Genomic DNA, 10,328 nt, shown 5'->3' with positions numbered 1-10,328 from the left:
GATTATGTATACAAAATAATTCTATTGTATGGGAGTGTATTGCTCTGACTCTGTGACATGGAACCAATTTTTACCATTTAGTGTTCAGATGATTTGCTACAGCTGTATTTAACTAAAAATATATTGCCCATTAGTGAACACCCCTCCTTGTACAGTCAGGTTCTGCTGCATGTTTGTGATGACTTTGTTGACATGAGATAAATGCCGCTCCTCGAGCAGGACACATAGCTTTGCAACCCTCCTGAGTTATAACAGACTGTCTACTCAATCAAGGTAAGACTTTTAGTTTTTATCTTAATAGTAAGTTACAAGCTTTATCGTACTGCTGCAGAAACTAAAGATAACAACTCAGAACTGGTACATTGTACCTTGTACAGACAAACCCTGCACAAAATACAAAAAAGATGGGCGTTTAAGGCTCAGGAAGTTCTTAATATATATAGAGGGTGGATTATTTCAACGTCTTTGGACAGGAACTCCAAATTGTTCCTCATATAACTGCAGGTGATGAGCTGTTGACATATTTTTGTATAAAAGCACTGTATGCCTATAAAAAGTGTTATATGAATGTGTGAACATATACATGGCCATGACCTCATGTAAAGCATTTTGAAGCGCCAATAAAACAAACACAAACAAAAGAAACATGCAGTGCAGTTACCTGTTTTCAAATACAGACAGCACTTTTGCTGGAACTGGTATTATTGCTCTCATTTTAATGCTTTATTTACCGTACAGGCCAAAAGTTTGGACATATTTTTCTGTTCATTTAGAATGAGAGGGTGTGTCCAAACTTTTGTCCTGTACTGTATTTAGATTAAAGGAGGCTGATTCAGCACAGCATTTAAGGAACCAAAAGGCAGACAAAGTCCCTGATTGTTGTTGTGCTACAATTAGTCATGTAATGAAAATCATCAGTACCAACTGGTTAGCTGCTGAGAGGCCAGAAGTATCGCTGAATAAATTCCTCACAATTAAAACACAGGTTTTTGTTTAGAGGACCTACTTGACTTACAATGATTCACATTCATACAATTCAGGTATGGACTTGCTGTCCCCTGAGTTTATAGATAGACAGACAGATAGATAGATAGATAGATAGGCAGATACAGTACAGGCCAAAAGTTTGAGCACACCTTCTCACTTCAAAATGAATAGGAAAGTATGTCCAAACTTTTGGCCTGTACTGTAAATAGATAGATGTACTTCAGTGATCCCAGCAGCCAGATATCAGACAAACTGCACAACATAAAATACAATGCAAAAAAGTTATTTACAAGAGCAAAATATACAAATGTGCAAGTTAACATACATCAAAATATATATGTACTAAAAATGTATATGTTACTGCTTGAGCCAGTATGAGCAATACTAGTCATAAAATCCAAATTAAGTGGACTAAATGAAACTAAGGATTTAGTGACATGGTATGTCAACAAAAACAGCAAAAACAAGCAGTAGTGGAAAGAAGTGAATTAAATAATGAAACAGCATCTGAAGGCTCTGACATTTTGTTCATTCACCTTCAGTCGCAGGTCCCAGCTCACATGAGCGAGGGGCGGGGTAGATCACCAATTAACCCAAACGTGCATGTCTTTGGACGGTGGGAGGAAACCCACACAGACAAAGGGAGAACATACAAACTCCACACAGAAAGGCCCCAGCCTGGAACTTCTTATTGTGGGGTGACAACGCTAACCACTATGCCGACCACCCTGAGTTTAACAATGTGTAAATTATGAATTTGCATTTGTAAAGGTACAAATGAATTCACCAGGTGCTCAAAAGTGATCAGAGAAAAAATTGATTTGTGGTTGTACTTCATGTTCATTCTTCTCTGCTGTAAGTTGAATCGGCAATGGCAATATCCCTTGACAACCTGGAACACTGGCCTGTTTGACTGCTTTGATGAAGTAAAATCCTGTAAGAAAAAGAATCAAATTTATTTTACACATAATCTGTCACATACCGTTCCTTTCACGGATACAAACAAACTTAGATTGTCATCCTATAAATTCCAACTCGTGTTTTGCAGGTTGCTATGGTTTCTGGTGTTGCCTTGCCTTGCCTGCACAGTTCAGGAAAATTTGGGGAGAACCGTTGTCTCCCATTATGTGACCTCTGCAGCCCTGCCATAACATCAGCCTGTGGAATACCTCTTTGTGCACCTCCTGCTGGCCTCGGCTCTGAGGGTTGGCATTCGAGACAGATATAATATTCAGATATGAGACTATTGAAGGAATTATCAAGTACATATTGACATACATCGCGCATTCTCTGCTTCATCCAAACAGCCACATGAGCAGTAAAGCTTGTTTTTGTGTAGGGCTGGACCACCATTTGCTTTGTTCACCCATTTTCTCCTGCGTTTTTTAATTAGGGAGGTTAACCTTTTTGGCTTTGTTCTTTTTGTTTTAGGTCAGTTACCTCTCCCTCAGTTAGATTTCTTTTGTTGGTCATTTTGGACTGGGTCCACCCAAAGCCTACCTTAGTTTAGTATCACTTTTACATGAACTATAACATCTCTTTCTTATATTTTAACTTTTCATCCTTGGCTGTAGCTGTTTGGATCTTTGGGAAGATGGGGCTCCCATGGATGAGGCACAACATGCTGCATTGCAACTAAGATGTAAATGCCTTAAAGAAGGTGACATAGACTTTATGGGTGGTTTAAGACAAATTACAACTCAAAATATATTATGTCCCAGTCAGTTCCACATCACCCTTTCAATTATGGGAAAGGGTGACGTGGAACATTAAACAGGACTGAACTGTTGCTGCCTCCTTTTACTTTGGTCGTGACTGTTAACAGCTGCCATGTTGATCTACACATACATATGAGCCAGATGACCTCTCATAGATGAAGTGCATTACACTGAATGTGCAATACACAATACATTGAACATTTCATAGGCTAATGTTTAATTGTATTCATAAAACAAGAAGTTGCTACAAAGGGGTTGACCACACAGACCTTATAGATTTTTGCTGTGTATCCACTTTCAGATATCAAAAATACAAAAAGACATTTTAAGCAAAGAAGTCCTACATACTAAGCAATCATAAATTAAACATGCAATTTCTAAACTAATAATAAATGAATATAATCTAAAATAAAACTTAAAAATATTATCAAAAGAAATAAGATAGAAATAGATCAAAAACATGTGCAGTAAAACAATGATTCTTCATAGTATTGCCTTTAGGAATTTTTCAGCAGTTGGGGCAGGCTCCCTGAGGGGCCGTGGTGGCGTAAACAAAGGACACTTGACTGCAGATTTAACTTTTACAACCTATTTATTGGTTGGTTAGTTGAAAATGTTTTTTTTCCCTTAAAACCATTATAACCTATACAATGTCAGATAAAGGCTGAATGTAAAAAGTAAAAAAAAATAAATTAAATTAATTCCTATAGGGACAGAGTAAGGTAGCATTATGATCATTGCTCTTACAGCAGAAACACACTGAATTTATTTGTTATTCATTTAACTGATACATTGAATGTATATTATGCAAAAAAAAAAAAAAAAGTTAATCAATAATCAACACTCACCATTATCAGTGTGGTTTTTTTTTTCCAACCCATTTAGGGTCCCAGCCTGATAGCCTGTGCTTCCCTTTAGGTTTTTCCTCTTCCACTCTCATCTCCGTCTCCTGATCCTTCACTCAGCTCTCCCACTACTGTGCTTTGCTCTCCTTCACTTGGAGCAATATGCATGAAGGTGGAGAAATGTGGTGGTGTATTTGTGACAATAAAAAAGAAATTTCAAGGCGTGGCATCGAATGTTGAGGAAAGACTGTTTTACCATCCTGGTCATCTTTGGGTGAGCTTTGGTAGGACGCCTGCTCTTTTGGGAATCTTTTTAAAATTTCCCACCAGGCAATCCATTCTGTGAATACACAATAGCGCAACATATTAAAGTCACAAATTTAAGAAGTGGTTCCAAATTAATTATATCATTTCAACATAGAATTTTCTGTATTGATGCCATTTGTAACACAAATTTGGTGCTGAATTTAACCGTTTCAAAACACTTGAGAATTGACAAACATTCAATATCTACACCAAAATACTTGAGTCGCCTACCCTTAGAAACACCACAGAAACAATAAATGCTGAGATTTATATCAAAACTTTTGATATGACGAAATTTCACAGTTAACCATGTAGCTTCTGTGCACATATCAGAGGCACAGAAAGGGGAAATGATCAAATCAGACCTACCTCGCCGACGTCCTGGCCAGTATCAGACACGTCCCGAGCTTTCCCGTCGGGCTTTAAGATAATATATAGCCCGTTCACACGGCCTCCCCCTGCCATGCTACCATGGTAGTTAGCTAAGGTTAACAAGATAATAGCTTAATGTGGTCCCAGTTTCAGACTAGCTAACTTAACTACCGTACACTGCGGACAAGATTCTTCAAAGTTGTACAACCGAATTAAATACATCCTACCTGTTGGGAATTACATTTAGCAAAGAGTTAGCTTACCTTCATTTGCTAAGTCCTTCGGTGGCTCCCCCCCCTCCCGACTGCGTTAAATCCACCCAAACTATTATATTGACCAATCACAATGCGGCATATCCGTTATTGACAGCGCTCTTGTCCAATGATATTTTGTAATTGCTGTCATTTTTGCCTGCGGCAGCCACAGGGTTCAGAGTTCACATCTTTTAGCGATACATTTTGTGAAAGCGGTAAGTAGACAAGCAATTATTTTTAGAAATTATTTGTAGAAGTAACAGTAAGAGTATAAGTGTAGTTATATTGCATTTTAGTGTACTCGGAAGCAGAAAAAAAAACTGCTGCTGGGAAGTTGAATCCCATATATATATATATAAATGATCACCGCTCAAAAGCGGATGAGAGTCGCACAGCTCCAGTGAAGGGGACGACAAATAATGAAATCTAATTTGCCAAATTTAATCAAAATAATATTAATATATTTTCACCTTTAATTAAGTACCATCAAGCCGTTTGGTCCAGCTTGTCAATCACTGTGATCAGTGATAAGTCAGTCATCACTAGTTAAAGGACCCAATACCTGATCCGGTAGACTTCAGTCTGCAACTGTGGTGACCATCTTTTTGGGGCTTCTCTCTCTCGTCCCAACCACACACACATCTCAGACATTAAGCAAACCATCGGTGGGGGGGCGAGAAATAAAGACACACACCACTAATATATTGTGATTTATTCCCATGAATTCTCATCTCTGTGAGCAGCAGAGAGTTTCTCAGATCCGTCCATATTTGCTTTTGTCAGCATGATGTAACCCCACTTTTCACTATGTAAATATCAAAACAGCCTGCAACATATAAAATCCATTAAAATGACTTTCACTCTAATCTCTTGCAGTTTTGTGCACAAACCCACATAGTTATTTTGTGTGCAGTATTTATGTAATTTTGCCTTTTCTATTTTATTATTCCTGCTTATTGGAGTCCTTCAACAGTATCACAGTTGGATAAATTGAGGCTGACTGGAATGGTGTGACTTGTGGAGTCAGTGAGCTATTCATATGTCAGTGTGTGCCGTGTGTTTACACTCTTTACGCTCCTCATAATAATCATACCAAATGAAGTCGGAGAGACTTGGAAAACCAGCTCTTACTGAAACTGATCAAAAGGTTCAGAAAGTGAAGTGTGACAGAAATGCTATTATGTCTAAGAGTTTAGGACACCTTCCTGTTGTTCGCAGTGTATTGGGAAAGGTTTAAGCTGCTCTGTGCATTTTTGTCAAACAAAATTCCTTGTAAACAGTATATCAGTTATAAAGTAATTGATACTTTGAGTAGTTTTTGAGAAGAGTACTTTCTACTTTTACTGAAGTATTTTAACATTGTAATTGAGTCCAATTAACAAATGTAACGTACATGTTTTGAGTACAAATTTTTCAGGACTATTTCCACCTCTGTCAATATCATTACTGATATGTCAACTTCAGACAAAGCCTAAGTTTCAGCAACAATATTATAATTTTTTAATCTATTTGCATAAGGTAGAGTCTAGATTTAGTAATAAATAGATAAGAGTGTTAGGCCACCTATTGTTTACTTATAAAATGTTCTTTATCTGGTTTTGCTCTCAGAGAAACAATGCCTTCGTTCATAGCTGTACTCATTTCTCTCTGTCCAATATATTCTTTAAGCATAGCCTAAAAAGTATTTTGAATATCCAAAAAACTATTTTTAAATTCAACTTAAAGAGCATCAAGGCCTAATAATTTTCTTATTTCATTGAGAGGAGTGCTGTTTTATTTATTTTTTTTTCTTGTTAGTGCTGAATTACAAATTATTTAAAGGCCCCTCCTCAATATCAGAGTTCCTTTTCTTGTTTTTCCTTTCTACTCACAGGATGGAAGATTGTCGACCGTTGGAAGAGTCTGCCTTTTTACTATTCTGCCCCTGCTTGTGTGTGTTTCACGTCTTCTCGCCCGTTACACTAGCTCGGCAGATAGCGAACAGTTTCTCCAAAAAAGGAAGCTGAGGTTTCCTTTCAAACTTTATTAGAAATCACTGTAAAAAGGCAAACGTTTTCTGGCCATATAAAAAAAAAAAAAGGATGGGAGTTCTCCCGCTGTCCGTCTCTCTCCAAAACTAGGTCAACTAAAACTATACCTGACTTCCTCTAGTCTGCACCAGCTACGGAAACACAGAAGGCACAAATTAGCGTTGCTGCAAAAACATCTGTGTTAAACTCAAACTCAAAACAATAACATCACATGGAATCAATTTTTACCATTTAGCGTTCAGATGATTTGCTACAGCTGTATTTAACTAAAAATATATTGCCCATTAGTGAACACCCCTCCTTGTACAGTCAGGTTCTGCTGCATGTTTGTGATGACTTTGTTGACATGAGATAAATGCCGCTCCTCGAACAGGACACATAGCTTTGCAACCCTCCTGAGTTATAACAAGACTGTCTACTCAATCAGGTAAGACTTTTAGTTTTTATCTTAATAGTAAAGTTAAAGCTTTATCTTACTGCTGCAGAAACTAAAGATAACAACTCAGAACTGGTACATTGTACCTTGTACAGACAAACAAAATACAAAAAAGATGGGGCGTTTAAGGCTCAGGAAGTTCTTTAATATATAGAGGGTGGATTATTTCAACAGTCTTTGGACAGGAACTCCAAATTGTTCCTCATGTAACTGCAGGTGATGAGCTGTTGACATACTTTTGTATAAATGCACTGTATGCTTATAAAAAGTGTTATATGAATGTGTGAACATATACATGGCCATGACCTCATGTAAAGCATTTTGAAGGGCCAATAAAACAATCAAACAAAAAAAGAAACATGCAGTGCATTTACCTGTTTTCAAATACAGACAGCTCTTTTGCTGGAACTGGTATTATTGCTCTCATTTTAATGCTTATTTACAGTACAGGCCAAAAGTTTGGACACATTTTCTGTTCATTTGAATGAGAGGGTGTGTCCAAACTTTTGTCCTGTACTGTATTTAGATTAAGGAGATGTATCACTTATTTACTCTTTAATCAGACCATGAACAAGTTGTTCTAAAGTTAAGTGAAACTGCAAATTATTTATGTGTTCTGCTACCTAAACCTAATGTATCTCCTAAAGAAGAAGTGGATTTTAAGAAGACTACACCTTTAAAAATAGACAATTAACTAAAGGTGCATTTATCAGGTGAAGAACCAAATAGCTACAGAATAGAGAAACTAATTCCAGGTGGGTTTTTTTGCTGTTGAAAAAAGAAATGGGAGGAGAACATTGCATTGTACTGATATGAAGCTAATTTCAACATTTACAGTAAACGATACACTTTTAATTTTAATTCCTATCCATGTGAAAGATTCATCTCTGAAATAATGTGTGTACATTTGAGTCTCTGCCCTAATATGACCAGCCCTGCTGAAGCAGGACAAACGGACAGAAAAATGACATCATAGGAGGCCTCACAACTGGGAGGCCCAAAAGTGCTGTTAACATACAAATTGTTAACCATGATGGTGAGATAAAAGTTGATGAATGGTTTCAAGTTATAACAGGTATTACAGGACAAAGCAACAACTGGTTACTTATGGTAGAACAAGCTGCAAATACGACTAAAGGTGATTGTGTAGTGTGTATGGGTCCTAGGCCGATACTACAAATAGTACCTGCAACAATAGATAAAAATGTGTTGTGGAAGTAATGAACAAAACTAATCCGAATATCACTTGTGCGAAGTGGGATTTTGTATTTCCAGTCACTATATCAGAAAAAGAGAAACCTATATTTTCCAAAAGAGTTGCATTTGGAAACTTTACTTGTATAAATATAACAGGAGGTGGAAAGCTTTTAGGCAATCTCTCCAGTGAATGGTGCTCTGAGGTAATAGTGACTGGACATTTCAAACCGGTGCCTCGAGGGACATTTGGTTGGTGGTGTGGTGATGACAGATTATTTGATAAATTGCCTAAAGATGTGAAAGGATTTTGTGCTTTAGTAACACTATTACTACCAGTGTCCATACACCCTATCTCTGCTAAAGAACTTACTGTTAACTTGTCTAGTGTTTTTACCTGAGCAATGTCACCGCAAGAAAAGATCTGCAACTTGGTATCAGACGGTGATCCTACATATATTGATGCAATTGGTGTACCACGAGGTGTTCCGGATGAATACAAATTAGTAGATCAGGTGGCAGCAGGATTTGAGTCATTTTTATGTTGGTGGTGTACAATTAATAAAAATGCAGACAGGATCAACTACATCCACTACAATGTTCAAAAGTTAGGTAATTGGACACAGAGCGGCTTCGAAGGCGGTACATGGACAGTTGTCTGCAACTTCTCTCATGCCAGAACATGAGAACAGGATTCCAGAACAGGATAGCCCTGGACATGTGTGTGCTATGTTCAGAGAGCAGTGTTGTACGTTCATCCCCAACAACCGCCAGTGACCGGAAATGACGCAACACGCTTACCGCACCCAATAACGATGAATGTTAGGAAGTAAAATAACTAGCCACTACCTGCCAGTATCTGCATCTATTCTTAGGAAGACCAAATTTCGGTGATGCACTGGAAGAGCAAATGCAGCTTTTATGAAAGTACCTGTTCACGTCAGAAATCATTAGATTGGAAGGGGCGGAGCAGCTTGCATCAGGTTTCCGTAGTGTAGTGGTCATCACGTTCGCCTAAACACGCGAAAGGTCCCCAGTTCGGAACTGGGGCGGTAGCATCTTTGCTGTCAGCTGGAATAAATCAGCGTCTTTTTTCCAGTTAATGCATACTCTTAATTCGATAGAATTGCCTTTAGCGATGTTTTTGGTTCTTCCCTTGCATTGTCAGCAATATTCGAAGTAACGATGGCATTTCATCGTCAAGGGGAAGGGAGTGACCAGCGCTGGCGTTTGGCAAATGCCCTCCTGTTCAAACTCAAAACCATACCCTAGGTTTCCGTAGTGTAGTGGTCATCACGTTCGCCTTACACGCGAAAGGTCCCCAGTTCGAAACTGGGCGGAAACATGTTTGTTGTCAGCTGGAAATAAATCAGCATCTCTTTTTAGTTACTGCATACCTCTTAATTCAATTAGAGAATTGGCTTTCGCGATGTTTTTGGTTCTTGCCTTGCATTCTCAGTTGCTTCAATTTTCGTAGTAACAATGGCATTTCATCATCAAGGGGAAGGGGCTGGCTTGTGCAGGTTTCTGTAGAGTAGTGGTCATCAAGTTAGCCTCACACGCGAAAGGTCCACAGTTCGAAACTGGGCAGAAACAGAACTTTCTGTGTTTCTTAACAAAGATAGAGAGATCCAGCTTGATACTTTACTTCAAGACTTCTCATGAGTATCTTTTGGTACTTTTACTAACCCTTGCAGCAATGCCAGAAACTTGTGTTTTTTCTTACAGGACTTGAGATCATACTAACTAGGGACCACCCTAAGGAAATAAAGAGGGGAGAACGGAAGAGATACGTCAGAGCAGTTAGAGAATGTAACTGAACATATCTCTGTCTGTCTCCTTGCAAGGTAAAAATGAGCGCTGTTGTCCTTTGTCTTTCTTCCCTGTGTTTCATCATGTTCTAGGTGGCTTAAACCTGACCAGAAGGGGCAGAGCAGCTTGTGCTAGGTTTCTGTAGTGTAGTGGTCATCACGTTCGCCTTACACGCGAAAGATCCCCAGTTCGAACCCCTGGGCAGGAAACAGATTTGCTGTCGGCTCTACACAAGCCAGGCCTGTGTGTTTGGTTCTTGCTACCTCTGATTTAGATTAGAGAATGGCTTCAGCTCTTTGTTTGTGTCATTGCTGTAGTAACGCGGGCATTTCTTGTCAAGGGGAAGGCTGGTGACCTGTGCAGGTTTACCGTAG

The 10,328-nt window shown here is 38.5% G+C and overlaps 2 non-coding genes across 2 annotated transcripts; both read left to right on the top strand.

Annotated features, from left to right (window-relative positions):
• The first annotated feature begins 9,414 nt into the window (after nt 1-9,414).
• On the top strand, nt 9,415-9,487 carry trnav-uac (transfer RNA valine (anticodon UAC)). Its single transcript has one exon. It is a non-coding gene; the product is annotated as a tRNA-Val (tRNA).
• A 602-nt stretch (nt 9,488-10,089) lies between these two features.
• On the top strand, nt 10,090-10,165 carry trnav-uac (transfer RNA valine (anticodon UAC)). The gene has a single exon. It is a non-coding gene; the product is annotated as a tRNA-Val (tRNA).
• Nucleotides 10,166-10,328: the final 163 nt, after the last annotated feature.

The sequence above is a fragment of the Echeneis naucrates genome, chromosome 4 (genome assembly GCF_900963305.1).
Source record: "Echeneis naucrates chromosome 4, fEcheNa1.1, whole genome shotgun sequence".
Lineage (NCBI taxonomy): Eukaryota > Metazoa > Chordata > Actinopteri > Carangiformes > Echeneidae > Echeneis > Echeneis naucrates.
The sequence above is the reverse complement of the archived record's forward strand: the minus strand, read 5'-3'. Positions and strand labels throughout refer to the sequence as shown.